General features: G+C 31.1%; 1 long non-coding RNA gene across 1 annotated transcript; it reads right to left on the bottom strand.

Annotated features, from left to right (window-relative positions):
• Positions 1 to 4,669: 4,669 nt before the first annotated feature.
• On the bottom strand, positions 4,670 to 18,669 carry LOC123662653. Its single transcript, XR_006744536.1, has 3 exons — positions 18,558 to 18,669; positions 9,141 to 9,142; positions 4,670 to 4,687 (listed from the first exon to the last, which is right to left on the bottom strand). It is a non-coding gene; the product is annotated as an uncharacterized LOC123662653 (long non-coding RNA).
• Between the last annotated feature and the right edge of the window lie 227 nt (positions 18,670 to 18,896).

The raw sequence follows: 18,896 nt of genomic DNA, 5'->3' as shown, positions 1-18,896 counted from the left end.
TTTTGGCGGAAATTTGTGAAGGCCTATGTCCAGCAGTGGACCGTATAGGCTGTAATGATGATGATGAAGCTATATATAAACTTTTTTCTCAGTTTTTTTTAAATTGTATATGATATGTTATTATATTAATGTTCACTATGTTAAATAAACAATTACTCTTTTTCAGCTTTTCTACATTTTACAAGAAAAGTTAGTTGGTGAAATTGTTAGAGGTTTTGCAGTTTTTAAAATCTAATAAGTAGTGTTAAATTATAAATAACGTCACCAATAAGCTTTAGACGTTTGAAAAGTCTACATTGCATTGAAACAAATCATTTAATATTTTATTCATCCACACCAATATTAAATTATAGTCTATTGAAAGACATTATACAATTTAAATTTTAGAAACAACTGAAGAACGTAAAGAAATCACTATTGCGTGACGTAATGACGTAAACAAATGTGTCGATGTGAACATAATTTGCTAGGCATGGCTACATAATTCATTATAAATTGCGAATCCAAAAAAGCCGACATATTTGCTATTTTCAATGCTCGTAACGAACAATAATTTCACTTCAACCGCCTAACTTTTCACATATTTCAACGACGACACCAATTTGCGTGAGGAATCAGCGAACCAATCGTAAATAACCGTCTCATTTACATACAAACACATTGTCAACTTTCTTATATACCAACAATGGTATTTCTCGTAACTATCTTTAAGAAAATCTGATTTTATTCCTTTCTAATTCAATATACTATCTCTGTCTAACGTGCGGGAAAATCGGCCAAGCGTGCCGATGGGCGGAGTTATAAACCTAACCATTTTAACTTGGCCCTTGGAAACACGAGACGACTTTCCTTTTACATCTATTTTTATCTGGACAGAGGGAAACGTGGAAGATCCTAGTAAAGTGGATGCACTATATATCGCCTGACTGCACATTGGCTGAATCAAACCACGCCCAGAGGAAATGCATTTTCAAGATTGCTATGCAGATGGTATTCGGTAAGACTCTGGAGTTCGGATGAAAGGCCCTTGCGAGATTTTAGGTTAATAGCAGAATCTGGATAGAGTCTGGAATCGAGGGCGGGTATAGAGCACTTTGAATCCTGCATTCATACTTAGAACTTTCTAGAAATTAATTACTATTAACTCAAGAGAAATTCATTGATTTCAACCCAAAAAAAAAATCATTGTAACATAATTACTGAGACGTTATTATTTAAAACATAATTTCTAAATTTGTTTGAAGTATTACAAAACAATATATTGTAGGTTAGTTATTGTAGGTACATGTGATACAAATTACTATTTTCATATTTCGTTACTTTTTAAATAATTTAATTAATAATGAAGTATGTTAATTAGGTACTTCAGCTCCTAATTAAGGATGCTTGTTAGTACTCTTGGGAAAGAGTGTTTTTGCTTTTTATCTCTGTGCACCTTTTTTACAACCATGTCGTATAATTAATAAAGATCAATATTTAAATTAATAGGTTCATCAATTTATTGTTTAAATTAATGACGCTTTGTTTTTACATATAGTTTTATAAAAACAGTGATAGTTATTATTTAGTCTTTCTAAGGAAATAGACTTTTTAATATACATAAATAGAGCTTTAAGTATTACGATTTACAACTTAACTGAAGTAGGGCAAAGCAGGATATATTCTGCTCATAATCTGGAGCTACCCGACTGGGGAAGTATCTCGACCTTACAGAAGATCACAGCTAAATAATACTGCCTTCAAGCAGTGTTGTGTTCCTGCGGCGAGTAAGGTGACCAGAGCTCCTGGGGGATTGGGGGTTGGGTCGGCAACGCGCCTCTGATGCTTCTGATGTTGCAGGCATCTATAAGCTACGGTAATCGCTTACAATCAGGTGATCCGTATGCTTGTTTGTCGACGTAGTTGTGTAAAAAAGTAAGTTATATTAAAGTTCATTTTGTATTAGATTCAATTCTTTGTTATATGGCATCATTTTGTGTCATTCATGGGTGGTTTGAATTGATACAGGTCAAACTAATGTAGAGTACATTTAGATTCTAAACATTTTTTAACATCATATCAAAGATCGACCGTTCCAGCGGGGATCGAACCTGCTGCATCTCCGACTGACCGTGTCGGCGCTCTAGCCAATTAAGCTATAGGACGATGTATCCGCTAGATCGAAATATCGATTCGGTCGATTTTTAATATGAATTTAAAAAAAAATGTTTAGAATTTCCTAATGTGTGAGTAACAAAAAAAATCGTACAAATTACATTTAGATACTGTGATAATTGCTTATTATATTAGACTGACGATCTACGTATGATTGCCGGTGTAGGCTGGATGAGGATTGCGGAAAACTGGGATGTCTGGCGCGAACTCGGGGAGGCCTATGTCCAGCAGGGCACTACGATAGGCTGAAGTGAATGAGTGATTACTTTGTTCATTAGTTTTTGCATATTATTATTTTGTTTTGTATGAGTCGTAAGCTTAAACTCAATGTCGAAGGCATTCATTTACAGAGATAATCAAATGACTTTAACCGATAACTTTAAATAAATAAAATAATGTAAACATCACTTTTTCTCTTATTCGGATATGGAGGTTAGGGATATTTCATGGATAGTAATGCGGATAAGGAACGCATGTTTTTAACTTAATTATAGGGTGGTTTCGTAGCACTTACTATAAATTAGCGTTTAGCATACTAAAGTTAAAATGATCAAATTTTATATCTATACAAATAAATAAAATTAGAGTGTCTGTTATTATTTATTAAAATAACCGCTTTTTAGTAATTGCAAATGGATGTATACACGGTATATATACCAAAATATCATTTTTTACAATTTTAGTCTGTCTGTCTGTCTGTTTGTTCCGGCTAATCTCCGAAATGGCAGTACCGATTTTGACGGGACTTTTACTGACAAATAGCTGATATAATAAGAAGTAACATAGGCTACTTTTATTTTAGAAATTTATTTATTTTGTAACTGAACAATAATGATTTTTAAATTCCACGTGGACTAAGTCACGGGCGCAGTTGTTAGTTTATACATATTTTCCTGTTTTTCTTTTCATATAATTATAACGTTTAGCATGCGATAGTAATATGCGTTAAGTTATTTAATTTTGGTAATTAAAATGTACTTTAACTATTTATTTATTTATTTACAGAAGAAAAAAAAGATACAATTTATGTGTTAAACAGTGCTGCAAAAACAATGAATACTTTAACAGTGCACTGTGTTTCTAACGTAATAATACTAAAGTACATACGATATTATATACTAACATAAAAATATGATATAAAGCTATACAAATATAGATTATTATACATGTGAATATAATTGGAAAGAAAAAAAATTACATTAAGTGGTTAAAAAATAGTAATAATCATAATAAAAATAATAAATGCGGTCATGTCAATCTCTCTCTTTAAGTTGGTCTAAAAAGAATTTTTTAAATATGTTTTTATAGTTATTATTATTTTTATTATAACTACAAAGGAAAGGATAGGTATAGGATATGGATGACCATAATTTTTATTGAATGCAGTCAGTTTTTTTACACTTTAGGTACTTAGTATACGGTATAACAAACCGTGAAGGTTCTCCTAGCATCTTAGTTTACCATGCTCATTACAGATTAATATATACGTGTAAGTATTTTTCCTGCAAGATACTTCATTACTTACACTTTTTTTTCTTCTTCTGATTTCAATCCATAACCGTTGGTTTCAAAAGACACGCTCTGTCTATTTATTACTCTTATTTTAGTCAATGCATACATACTGACTATGAGACTATACCTATATGATTTAAAATATAAACATATTTTAAAGAAAATTATTACGCATTATTATTTGAAGTCATTGACGAAACCCATCTAATAAGTAATTTTATTTCTGTGTAGGTTATAGTACACTATGAACGCGAATGTGTTCTGGTGTTGTTGGCGGCCGTAGGCTATGGTAGCCGATGATTGACGAGATGGACTTTAGTTTTTTATCACTTAAATAATAAAAAATACAATAGACAAATCGATTAATTTATTGTATTTGTATACTCTTTAAAAACATAAAAAAGTACTAAGATTTGTATGAAATAATGACGAAAAACATCTATATAAGGAATATAAAGCAAGTAGTATTTATTGTTATGTAGTTAATATTGAAATTAGTTCAAACACTTTTGTACTTATAAAATCATTGCGAAAACTGCAACTCGTAAGACAGAACAATAAACATGGACAAAACCGCATAGAGCAACTTGTGCATTTATAAATTTATTATACATTTCGTAAGTTCTGTGAATAATTGCGCACAAGTGCAATGAAGTGTGTACACAAATCGGATCATCGTAACGCGCATCTGCTTCGATTCCGTTGACAGCAGTGTGTGGTATTGACTTAATTATTTTATTACACACAAGCCATATTGATGTGTTATAAATAATACACGCACATTCACTCTGATGGTGAAAATGTTATAGGATGTAACATTATGTCTGTGTTAGATTCGTTTTTAGAATATATTTGTTAATGTAAATTGCAAATAAAAAGTACAAATTATTAGTATATCATTAAAACTAGTATATCATTCAGTCATTTATTATTTTTGTTTATTTTATAAGTTTTAGATTTGATTGATTAAACATTGCGTATCAAAATTTTATCTAGTTGAATGACTTTTAGAATAATTTGGCTAAATCATGCAGATACACGTAAATACATTTATATATTTAGTAAGAAACATCATTTTGCGCGATTAGCTTAAAACAATCATCTAAATATTATATATAACTAAAGTTTTAATCATCAAAAGCAAACATGCTACATAACAAAATACATAAATCTAACTAAAACTAAAAGCCTAGTACGTTGGTTATTATAAAAAGAACCCATGCCCCCACAACAATTCTTCACAATTTTCACATAGTAAATTCCGTCATTTTCCATCATTGCCCTATAATACTACCATTTTAATAACAAAGAATAGTCATAATGCCTGTATAATACAATGCTCATCGCGCGGCGTCGCTCGCTCCACTGCTTTTCAATCGCATTGTACTTTTTTTTCCATTCTGTTTCCACTCCGGTATTATTGTACGAAATGAAAAGATTTCTTGTCCATTTTTTAGCGACGGATTAGTCTGTAAGAACTCAGTACATTTTTTTTTAATTTTTGTTTTAATATTTTATTGAAAAGCTAGTGTTGTAGCACGAAATGTTTTATGTAATCTACCCACAGTAAAAAGGGTACAATTGTTTTCGTGTAGTTTTGTTAGGGAATACACAAGGTGTCATTTTTTGGCTATATAAATAAACTGTGAACATTTCGACAAAAGCTTTATTGATATGTGCATTATTGTTGAAACGAGGTTTTTATTGAAGACAATTCAATAATCGACTTTTACCACATATTGATGGAATGTACCCGGAACAAGGACATCAGAGATACATGTCCTTTTATTAATGAGTTGGGAAAATGTAATACCATCCTGGCTGACCCACTCTCAGACTTGGCCCGAATTTTATATAAGTTAGTGGATAGGAGAACTTAAGTTGTGAATATGTAATAATTAAACTACGTCTCTTAACCAGGGCGACATAATCCCTCTTGCGATAAAGCCCTTAAACTTGATTAAAAAAAAAAAAAACAATAATCAATAAATCAATTGTAACAAACAAAGTCATAACAAATGACAAACGAAATATAATTTAATTCAATGTAGATGATGATATTCTAAAATAAAGGAATTTTACAAGTCACATTTAGGTAACAACAAAGTGAACTACGTATCAGAAATCGAATTTTACTAACCTATCTAGAAGGATAGTATCTACGACTTTTGATTGGGGTTTCTAATTGTTTTAGTACTTCTACGATAATACTGTTAGCTTAAAAAATATACAATCGGATTGAAGACCTCCATCTTTTCTCGTAGTCCATTAAAAACAAAATCGATAAATTGATTTATTCAAGTAGGCTCCAAGAAGTACGTTCGAATCATAATTTAGGTATTAAGCCTTCATATTTCTATCCAATTTGTAAAATCGTTCGTGGGATATGGAATATGCAAATACCATAACCTAATAACGAGCTTGGGCCAAGTATAATATTTGACAAATGTGGTATTAATACGGTTCAAAAGTAACACGTCATTTCAGAGAGATTGAGAAACGGACAGCAGGAACTTAGTATAGGTGTACTTACTAGGGTCGCTTTGAGGACCCAAACTATTCTAGGATTACGTGATTATATTTTATAATTTTTATATACAAGTATATACTTATTTACGATATTTACGCATATAATGTATTTAATGTAGGTAATTACAAAATAATATTTTAGAACTAAAGTGGTAAAAGTCTTAAATTTGGAAGAATTATTATTTATTATCGTAATAGTTACACCTTATTTCAAGGTTATTATTCACAATAGAAATAATACGGGTTTTCTCAGCATGGATTATTTATTTCTTAGTCCAGTATAAGGCTAATACCAAGGTTTTATTTTGCTTTTACTCATCATAGATATTAAGGTACTAGCTTTCTGTTAATGAAAGAATTTTTATGATCGGATCAGTATTTGCGAAGACTACCCTCTACAAGCTACTGGGGGTATTGGGGATTGGGTCGGTAACGCGCTTGCGATGCTTCTGGTGTTGCAGATATATATAAGCTACGGTAATCGCTTACCATCAGGTGAGCCGTACGCTTGTTTGCCGACCTAGTGACATAAAAAAAAAATACAAACAAAGTTTACCTCTCAGAAGAACTCTAACTCTACCTCTTTATAATATTAGTATAGATATCCAATAAAATATACAAACAACGTTATAAATGTTGTCGTATAGAACGAAAAAGTTATAAATTTTTAATGTGTCTTAGAAATACCAAATAATACTAAATACCTACGATACGTGAGCACACAGCCGACGGTAGCAAATTAAAACCTACGCGAGGACTATTTACTTTTTAAATGATAATTTGCGTAAAATTCTTGTCTTGCTAGGTAGTGATCTACATATTTCGATAAAAGTTCTAGAATCCAGAATAGTCATTGGATCATTCTTCAACCGTGCCTCGAAGAGCAAGTAAAGCTGTCGATTGCGGTAGCTATTATATACATCTGATGGCGATCAAAATATATTTGCAAAAAGCATACGGCGAACTTGATGATGATTACCGTAGCATATGGACCCGCGCTATGCCAGAAGCATCGCAAGCGCGTTGCCAACACTTCCAAGGATTTCTGGTCACCTCACTCACCACAGGAGCACAACACTGCTCGAAAGTAGTATTATTTAGCTGTGATCTTCTTTAAGGTCAAGATACCCCTTGAAACGTTGAGCAGGATATGTGTATGTGTATATATCCCTATGTCCAGCAGTAAATTGCATCATGCTGAATAAATAAATCAATCATTCTTCCATCACTTTCTTAAACACAGTGATATGGATTTGTTTAGAAGTAAGACACACATTGCTGCAGTCATTTTAGTGCTAGTTACCAGTAACATATGCAGTGCTTTTTAATGAATTTTTCCTTCATTTAAATTACTTCCGCCTATCGTTATTTATAATGAACAAATCGATTTTCAAGCAGATTAAATAAAATGGAACCCTTGTTAAAGTATATTTTAAAACGGCCACGTGGCAATACGGAAACGAACCCGCGCTAACGGCCAGTCATCTCTTCTGCTTTTGATGAACTTTTGTGTCAAGAGGGGTTCAAATGTCCGTCTGATGATAGATTTATCTACTACTAGAGTAGAAGTTTCTATTAGAGTTATGTTTTTCCAGACATTTCAAAGTAAAAAGTTATAATGAAACGTTTAACCCGTTAGCTGTTAGTTCGTAGAGGCTCTACATGGTACTATCATAATAATGTAGATACTATCAAGTAACTTTGTTTTTAATACTAGCTGTACTTTGTACTTGGTTTCACCCGTTTTTATTTAAGGAAGTAACTAAAATATTGTATAGCCTAACAAACTCTTTAGCTTTGTAATATCTTAATATATCAGCCTTTCCCAAAGTGAGCGATAAAGCCCCCTTGTGGGCGCTGCAGGCCTAAAAGGGGGCGGTAAGAGACTCAGAAAAAAAATGGTGGCGTTGTGTAGAGGCTTGGGATTTAATCATATTTCATATTAGTTTTTATATTAGAATCGATGATGTTTGTATAATTTTGAATAAAATATACTCTGTCTAAATACTATAAAGTTGCGTTTCAATAATCATTCTCGTTGGGAGGTCTAGCACGTAAGAGTTGACATGAGACCTGAGCGCCGCTGTGTACTACCTACTGCTCTCAGGTTTCAAGTTAACTCTTGCGGGTTATAGTAAAAGTCTCGTTTAGAATTAATGTTTAATTTCCGCTAATATAGCTCGCAATAATTAATTTAATTTGAAGTTATAGTGGTTTTTAAGTCAGTGAAAAAATGAGGGCACTATAAAATAATTTATTCTCTAAGTGGGCAGTAGGCAAAATAAGTTTGTGAAGCTTTGTAATATATAAAAAAGTCAGATTTGTTCAAACACTTGTAACTCGAGGACGGCTGTACTGTTTTTCATGGTTTATTATTTTTTGTATTTGTCTCCATCCCGAGCAGAATAACTATTTAAAAACATTGGTAAATTAGCAGAAAAAAAAGAAATTCCAACACAAAATGTTCATGGGTTTCATAACTGTCAAACATTTCATCTCGTCGATACGGTAAACTCTGCCCTCAAATTAAAGAATGTATTTAAATAAAGGTGTCGTATCAATAAGATACATATCCACAATATTCGGATAATGGCATATTTTAGACTTTGAAAAAGTAGAATAATGTCAGTAGTGAAAAAAGATTATTATATATTGGTTGTCAAATATTTACGCTTGCGTTCAGAAATTTATGTTGTGTAAACTAAGGAAAAAATATCAAGCTACTTAAACGTAGAACAAGTGACAAATGAACAAAAAAAAACGCCCATACAATTGGTCTTACTGAATCATTCCAGATTATTCTGTCAATCTAGTCAGAATTAGTATATTATATAAATACTAGCTGTGCCCGCGACTTCGTCCATGTGGAATTTAACAAAAAAGTTATTGTAAAGCTCGCAGAGTTATAAAATATAAATTTCTAAAATAAAAGTAGCCTAAGTTACGTCTTACTACATCAGCTATCTGTCAGTAACATTTCCGTCAAAATTGGTCCAGCCGTTTCAGAGATTAGCTCGAACAAACAGATAGACAAAAATCGTAAAAAGTGTTATTTTGGTATATGTAACGTGTAATCAATATACATTTAGTAAAAAGCAGTTATTTTAACATTACAAACAGTTACTTAATTTATCTTATTTGTATGTTTTATATTTATTAATCTATACTAATCTACATATATTAATATAATAAACCTGAAAAGGTTTGTATAAGCGCGCTAAGCTTTGGATCTACTGGTTTCAATTGAAAAATTCGTCTGAGTCGGATAGCCCATTTAGAAAGGAAGGTTATGCTTTAAGAAGAAAAAAGCCTATTTTTTTCCTTAAATCAACATCGGTGAAACAGCAGGGTTGTTAGTGTAGATAAAGCAAATATCAAAGTGGAGTAAGATCCTATAATATATAATATAGTATTATACAACTATAGGGATCGTAATTAAGCAACTTAGGGAAGTGAAAGAAATAACTAATAAAAAAATCCTTAAATACGCATATAAAAACTTTATATCCAAATTTTCAACCCTAATGACCCCTCTTGAAAAGTTCTCAAAATACTTCACGCTACATTTCTAAAACTCACCCTTCGGATGTTCATGACATACATAAGTACATACATACAATCTAACTCGCCTACCCCTTGGCATTGTCATTCAAATAGACTAGACATCCCGACTGGGAAGAATTTAAATTATTACCGAAATATGTATAAATGTATATTTTAAATTTAAATAAACATGAAGGTACTGTAGTAACTGGCAGGTTCTACCAGTAGTAGTAGATTTTAAAATACAGTATAACTTGTTAAATATTTATTTGTACTCGTCATAAAATAAAAAAGAGCGTGCGTACAAAGTACACATGTCAGAGGTGAAACTTCTTTTTTCAAACTAATTTTAAAGTCCCGTTTATATTTATACAAATCTAAAGCTTTAGATTTCCGTTCCAGCGCCATTTGGTTAGTTTGCAATATATTACTATCGATATTAATGTAACAACCTTTGTAGTTTCTATAGTACACGCTAGGTGGCTCTGTTATTCGACAAAAACGTTGCACCACTTCGTGACGCTAATATTATTATTACTGTGTTTCATCCGTAAAAATTTCACCCTCATGCGCCTAAAGATGTTTCACTTCAAAAATGAAAACTATTGATATTTTTGGCACTTTTTCAACTAAAAAAATGAATGATATGAAATACAATGTAATGTAATAACTACAATTACTTTAATAACTACAAATATGGTTGTTAAAAATACTTCAAAATCACTTCGTGTCATTCATTGATACCTGTATCATCTAATCCGATTGGTAGTCGTCATTAGATAGTAGATATGGTAAAATAATTATAATATCTTTTAAGCTGCTACTTCTGGATATTAAAAATTACATTCAATACAAATAAACTACGAAAATAAAATAAGTAATTAAAAGATACTTTTGTGATTATGTGGAATTAAAAATATTTTTAATTTAAAATTTCGTATTTAAAAATTTGTCACAAGTTTTATAGAAATAGTTTATTATTTTTTTTATTTTATTTGATACAACGTCATTTAATTATACTGCTGCGATTTGCTTAAAAAATCCACTTAACTCCTATAAATTTCAATTACGAGTAAGTAATATATGTTTAAAAATTCATAAATGAACGTTAGCAATTGTTAAACCCACCCTCGATTATTTATAACTCTTAAAACGCTGTCATAAATGTTCCTGTACCCCTTACACATCGCTATAATGACGCAAATGAAAATATGTATTTATATTCTGTATGAATGATATAACACATTGAAGGCGTTACGAATTATTTTACACGACAAACTTTATTTTACTGCTCAAAAATTTACTTAACGACTTGTTGTTAAAACATTAAGGTAGATTTTTCCACAATATTCATTTATGTACGTGCACGATATGAAAAGTTGAATCTCATTGCGTTTTTAACACTTGGCCCTCGGCTGGGCCGGCCGGGTAGGGTTCGGGATATTTTGCACCCTCGCTGATTAGCGTTCTTAATCTACTAGGGTTGTTTGGATAGTTTTATACAAAAGATTAGGTACTGAATATTGTTTGAAATTTTATTTTATAATTTTGCCTCGTTTTTGTAGCGGTTTTGTTTTGGATATATATCTCATCCATAATTTATGAATAAATTGAAAAGCTTAGAAAATGAAATGTTTTCTCCTTTTGGCCACTAAAAACATTAATAATTATATGAGTGAGAGTAAAAGAATAAAAGATAAGTATATTTTTTAACTAATCAATTTTCGATGCAAATCCAATTTCGATTGAAATTAAATATTCTCTTCTTCAGTCTTATTATATTTTTTATACAAAAAAAAAACTATATATTTGGTATATACCGCATGAAACCGACCATTTATTCAATAATATTTCCTATGTTTATTTAACATCTTAAACTGTTGCTTAATGAACTACGTCGAACAGCTAAGCCTGTTTGTTGACAAGTTCATCCCATTATGTCTGTGTTATGTGTGATGTCTTTTGTTATGTTATATCGTAAATTAATTATACAAACAATATTATATTAATATGCAATGAGTTCGATATGATATGTTATTGTAGTTAACCATTAGTTCATAAGACAAGAATATTTTATACAACTAGATCGGGAAATAAGCGACCCATAATGGTGAGCCACATGACGCCTGCATCACTAGAAGCATACCTTCCTCACCTCAGGAACACCTGGTTACTTAAGAGTAGTGCTGTTTAGCTGTGATGTTCTGTATGTTTGAGATACTTCCCCAGACGGGCTGCATCAGATTTTGAGCAAGATATATCCTGCCGTGCCTCCTCACCTTACAACATACTTTTTTTGGAAATTTCTTAACATATTTATGCACAATTTTGATATGAGTTACGACCACCCATCTCGATGACTCATTTTGACGAATTTTTCTTAGTTATGTACTACTAACTTCATTTAATCGTTTTTATATACATAATATAAGGATCATTAATTTATCTATAATATAAAAATGATTCGCTGAATGTGTTGCTAAGCGCAAAACTCGAGAACGGTTGGACCGATTTCGCTAATTCTTTTTTTAAAATATTCCTTGAAATACGAGGATGGTTTTTACGGAGAAAAAAATTCAAAAAAAAAAATAATAAAATTAAAGAATCGACTGTTAGGCGATACGAAGTTCGCCGGGTCAGCTAGTATAAAATAAATATTGACACTGAATTATCAATTGTACGACCAAAATTGACTGTAAAGTCACTCAGCTATGTGACCATGATGCTTGCAAAATATTGGGAACTTATAATAACCAACGACACATGTGATTAATATCCCTTTTCAGGTATAAATCATTAGTAGCCTTTGTATTCCACGGGACTTATTATTTTTATTTTGGAACTCCCGATGGTGGCCATAGTGCCTAAAACGACGCTAAAAATAGCGTAATAAGTCCCGTAGAATCATAGAATCAAAAGTGTTCACAGTGACGTCATGTGTAAAGTCATGTTCTTCAACGTTATCTAGTAGATAATTATTCTATCAAAAACATAACGAAAAACACATTACAGGCGTCCATTAACCGCAATATTTTCCAAATAGCCGCCAAATCACATTCGGATGTGAGCGACATTAGACAGCGGAAGCGCGCGCGCCGGAAGATAGGTCCCATCCATTGACGTCACATCCGCACAGCCATAGACCAGCACCGCGGGGGTCTGGAGTTCAGTTTCGGAAAATATACAGGTATTGTTATGTCCCATTTGCATAAGAAAATGGTAATGTAAAACAAGATGTGTGTGTGTGCACAACAACGCTTTTTTTAGAATTCTTATTATTATTTAATTTTTATTTATGTCGTAGTGCAGTAATCATTTCACGTTATTGGAGTAAAGAAAAACAGATATGCAGATCTATAAGAAGTGTAGATTCTACAAAAGTCAAGAAGTAGTAAGTACGACAAAAAAAAAATCAGCAATAAAATAAAATTTGTATATGTATAAAGAACATATTATACTATTAAAATAGTAGTATAATTTTAATACACACTTTTATACATTCCATACATCGTATTTTATAACAAACATACTTACTTATATTCAAAATACGATTTATAAATATTAAAATAATAATTTAATTCCTACAAGATAATAAAATAAACTAAATTATCCACAGCTCTTTAATACTCAATGCTTATTCAGTCATCACAAAAGATGTCAATTCGTTACGGCCTAAAGAGAATTCGTTTCATAATTCAAATTCTAAAAACCACTAATTCGATACGCGCCGACCGCGCGATACTCACGATCAAGTGCAACAATGACGTCATTAGCACAGACATTCTAACTTAAATGCGAATATAATCTATATTTTTAAAACCATAAAGGTTTTGTTTCGTTGTAGATTAAAAAAAAGGAAAATATTCCTGGCCAAAAACGCACGGTGTATGAATTTAAAAATAATAACACATCATTGCTCCGTCCCTCTGTCTTTTTGATTCAGTGTACCGTAATGCATGTTACGGTCGTATGTTGAATTTGATGAGTATATATGTATTGTTTCCATTACCTTCTTCAGATGGTCGTAGCTTACACATATATATGTTTAACTTTTAACACGAATACCTATTAACTTATATTAAAAAGAAGTTCAATTGTGATAAAATCTCAAGAGTGATCCGCTGACATTTTGTCGACAGTCTGGAATTATTGAATAATATTTTTTTTGCTTAGTTCTTATAAGCGTGAGTTGAAGAGTTGAAGAAAAATTATTTGTCTTTGTATTCAATTCAAATTTTAATTTCAAAAAAACTTTCTTGACTTATATAGCATTATATTCATTTTTTGATGCAACGAATGCCTAGGATTTCATTGTGAAATATGCTGACTGCATATTTTTTGCATATTTGTATGACGGCGTTGGCGCAACGGTCGCAGCACTGGTTTAGGGCTGTTGCGCTGACGGTTGCAGGTTCGATCCCCGCACATGACAAACATTTGAACTGGACATGATTTATATCGTAAATATTTGAAATTTTATTAATCAATAAATAAATAAACCGTACTTAAGTGCAATTTTTTATTTGTTAAGACAAGCATTGATAAAATATATAATACCCTAAGAAATTAAACGAAATGTTTTCTATATTAATTAGTCTCACCTAATCCGACAGTAAAGACGTAGAACAAAATGGAAACTCATAATAAAAACCGATGGCAACATTCGCGTGAATTTAAATCTCGCCTCGGGTGTTAGGAAGCGGTGATTTGTGGTTATTTACCGCGGTTGTTAAGTTTCCATTTTCGACGGTCACTCGTGCGGAATTCGATTCCGATGCGAATTTCGTTTTTAATTTTCAGAATAGGTCTCCGGGACCCTTCATTGTGTTACACGTAACGACTATTGTTCGCATTATTCAGTGGCAATTTCGTATTTAAATACATAGTGGAAGTAATATTCGGATGCGAGCAACGGTTACGTGAAATTGTTGCATTCTGCGTCATAATTTAGATTTCTGGCAATGATGTCGCTTTAAATTTCGGTTATATTTCGATTTTTAAATTATGACATCCATAAATTTATATAATTTTAGTTAATATAACAAATGAAATAGGAAGTTTAATAGTTATTAAATTTATGGTGGCTTAAGAATTATAATGTTATTTTTTTTTTTCTTTATTAAAGAGCTTTGCCGCTACTACGATTATTTCGCTCTGTTATTATAAATTTATGTTAATACAATTACATGATAACACCTTAAGACACTATTAATTGAACTTTAAATAGTAATGAAATAGTTATTAATTTATAACTTTAAATAGTAATGAAATAGTTAGTAATGAAATAATTGAAAAATATATTATCTATGTAATAGTTTTATTAATCTCGTCAAGCAAAATATTATAACAACTATAATATTTTCTTCTTATATAATAATAATTATTATTTATATTTCCTAATAATATAATACCTACTAATGTAGTTCTGTTATTTTATTTGTTATAAATTACAGAGTAGAGGGCCAGAATCATTAAAGAAGAATTTTTAAAAAAGAATCAGAAATTGCTTTTCTTTTTGTTCTTTTTAACAGACTTCAAAAAAGGAGAAAGTCACTCAATTCGACTAATCTCGTCGATAACTTCGTCGTTTATGAACCGATTTTAATATTTATTTATTTTTTGAAAGGGGATATCTTAAGTGTGGTACCATGATAAGGTAACCAGGATCTGATGATGAGATCACAGAGAAATCGAGGGAAACTCTCAAATCCGCATAACTTTTTACAGGGTGCACCGATTTTGACAATTTTCAATTTAATCGAAAGCCGATGTTTTTAATGTGATTACATTTAAATTTCATCGAGATTTGAGTATAACTTTGGAGTGTGGATCTTTGATTTTTCGTCTACCTACGTTGTATTACTTGTCGATGTAATTGAAGTCGGTTTTTTATCGTTTGGCAGTAAACACAATTATATCATTGTAGTTTAAAACCAAAACAATACGCTAAAATTAAAAAAAGTTTTACACGAAGCTATTTCTGAAAATACCAGACAAAATAAAGACATTCAAATTAATAAAAAAAAAATGAGAGAAAAATATTTCCCAATAACAACCGAATCAAAGTTATCTAGATTCGGAACGCGTAATCCAATCAGAACGTCAACGAGACGATCCGTTGGACGGAGGCGTATTTTCAAAAAACCCTTTTGTTCAAACAAGCTGCCACGAGCAAGCGTACCCTTCTGGCTGCTTCGTTGGAAATTCAGTCGCGAGCGCCGTCGATGCGGAAATAATACACTGCGCGGTGAAAACGCTGCGTTTTTGGTCTAAAATTAAAGTTATCGGATTCGTATGATTTTGACCGTTTTGACGTTTATGACTACGTTTTACGTTTATTTGTCGTATTATAAAGCTTTTTAATATATTACAGTAAAGTTTCTCAATAAACTAGATAACACTAATTTTATAAATTTAGGACCTTTTCTTTATTACAAGCTGAGTGCCACGATTTCTAGATGATCTCAGATAAATAGAATTGAATAAAAACGAATAGAATAGAATATAATCAAAAAAAAAATCAAATAGAATCGAATAAAATATAATATAATCGAATTATATCAAATAGAATAGAATCGAATAGAATCAAAGAAAATCAAATAGAATGGAATAAAATATACATAATATAATCGAATAATATCAAATAGAGTAGAATCGAATAGATTCGAATAGAATCAAATAAAATCGAATAAAATAGAATCGAATAGAATCAAAGAAAATCAAATAGAATGGAATAAAATATAATATAATTGAATAATATCAAATAGAGTAGAATCGAATAGATTCGAATATAATCAAATAAAATCGAATAAAATAGTATAGAATAGAATCGAATAGAATCGAAGAAAATCAAATAGAATCGAATAAAATATAATATAATCGAGTAATATCAAATAGAGTAGAATCGAATAGATTCGAATAGAATCAAATAAAATCGAATAAAATAGTATAGAATAGAATCGAATAGAATCTGGAATATACAATAATCATAGTCTTTTGAAATAGCGTTAGTTATTTAAAATTAGTTCTACAAATTTTTTTAAATACGTGTAATATAAACCTATTAAATGTTTTATAAAATTCATTAGGGAAACGTAAAACCAAGTTGTAATATATTAGAATTTCTTATTACAAAAAACGACAGAAACAATCTACAGAACGCGACGTTTTTTCCAGTAAGTGCGTTAAAATCTAAAATTTACATAGCGTTCTCCAAGAAACCAACAGACTTAAAATTTAGTAAATTTACTAAACCTTAGGTTCGAACTGATTTACTTTTGCTCTAAGAGTCGTCTGTCAAAGAATAATTTTAAAATATTTAACATTCTAAAGTGATGTATAATTTAAGTAAAATATAATATGTTTATATTGATTGCTATATACTTTTGTTGTTTTGTCAAATAAATTAATTGATTTTCAACAAAGAAGATTCATGTTAAAAAAAATGTTTCAATAGTTAGATACACCTATATTTGTATGTACTTATAATTGTTGCTATACAACTGTGAAAAGTTAAATTCTGTCATCACTTCAGCCTATCACAGTCCAAGGCTGGACATAGGCCTTCCCAAGTTCGAGTTAAAAACGGCGCGAACTCATGTGTTTTGCCCATAGTCACCACGCTGGGCTGGCGGGACGTTGGTGACCGCAGGGTTGGCTTTGTCGCACCGAAAACGAAAATTCTGTACACTAAAGAAATTACAAAAAACACCCACACTTTTTATTTAACTTACTGAAGTCTAAAAGTGTATTTTTTCATACTTTAGCTACGCATCAAACCGACACTTTTAAATGAATTTGAATGAAACTTATGGTACGATTTGAGTTCATATTACGCGCTAAGATAAATTTATTTAGTCTAAGTTTCAATGTATTTCTGAGAGAAGGGGTGAAATTCAAAATTTATAATCACGAAATCTCTTCTATTCATTGGTATATTCTATGACTATCATATTTATTCATTATTGATATATACCTAACTTAATTAAGAGTAAGTATGTAATAAAAGCAATCACAAACATTTATTATATAATAGTTACAATTCAAGTATACTAAAATTCACGACACACTCGTATTTAGTTTATGATAGATTTCTACAAGGTTTTAATCTCTGACAGTCTAAATCTGGATATTTTTTTTTCGTTTACGTAACTACGATTCGAATGTTTCACTAAGTTGAATATTAAATGTCACAAAACAAATATATACTTTACTTAATTTGTATAATCTTCTTATGCATAAAATTCTTCTCACAATCATCACATCACCATCACTTCAGCCTATGGCAGTCCACTGCCAAAGTTCGCGCCAGACATCCCGGTTTTCCGCAATCCTCATCCAGGCTACACCGACAATCTTACGTAGATCGTCGGTCCAACGGGCCGGAGGACGTCCCACACTGCGTGTGCCAAGACGCGGTCACGCGTCTGTTCACGCGGTGTCACAATGTTAGTTACAATACTCCTCTGAAATGGCTGGACCGATTTTTATGAAATTTTGTGCGCATATCGGGTAGGTCTAAGAATCGGCCAACATCTATTTTTCAAACCCCTAAGTTATAACGGAGGGCGGGGATTAAGGGGTTAATAACATATATCGCAAAACAACGTTGCGGGGTCAGCTAGTATAACTATAAAAAATAAGCTATAAAACAAGTTTACAGTGATTTATGTTCAAATATTAAAATTAATTTTTTGTACGTTACAAGTGTAAGAATCTACAATTTCATCATCTGCTGATAAAGTATACAATAGTTTATCAGTAACATACGTTCGAGTAAACTACAACTTTTATTTTTACAGTTTGATGAATAGAAATACAATTAAACATAAAGCTAGAATAGATCCAAAATTTCATCATGATGAAATATTAGATGGAGATGGTAAATCAATAAGAGAATTATTTATAATTTTTATAATAGTAACATAAGCGGAGTTTAATGGAGGAAAAGAAAACAATATATCAGACATTTATATTTTGTTAGATATAGTTCTATAGTCTCACTTAATATTGGATAAGTTTTATACGTTGTCATTGTCAATTTCTTCCTTACAACTTCAACTTTTAAGTACTATATATTTTAACATACTCTTACTGTGTAGGTTTATATGTACATGTTAGTCGATAATTTAGGTGCTACTCAACACTTATAAATTACT

The sequence above is a fragment of the Melitaea cinxia genome, chromosome 19 (assembly GCF_905220565.1).
Source record: "Melitaea cinxia chromosome 19, ilMelCinx1.1, whole genome shotgun sequence".
Classification (NCBI taxonomy): Eukaryota; Metazoa; Arthropoda; class Insecta; order Lepidoptera; family Nymphalidae; genus Melitaea; species Melitaea cinxia.
Note: the sequence above shows the minus strand (reverse complement) of the source record. Positions and strands in the feature narration are given on the sequence as shown.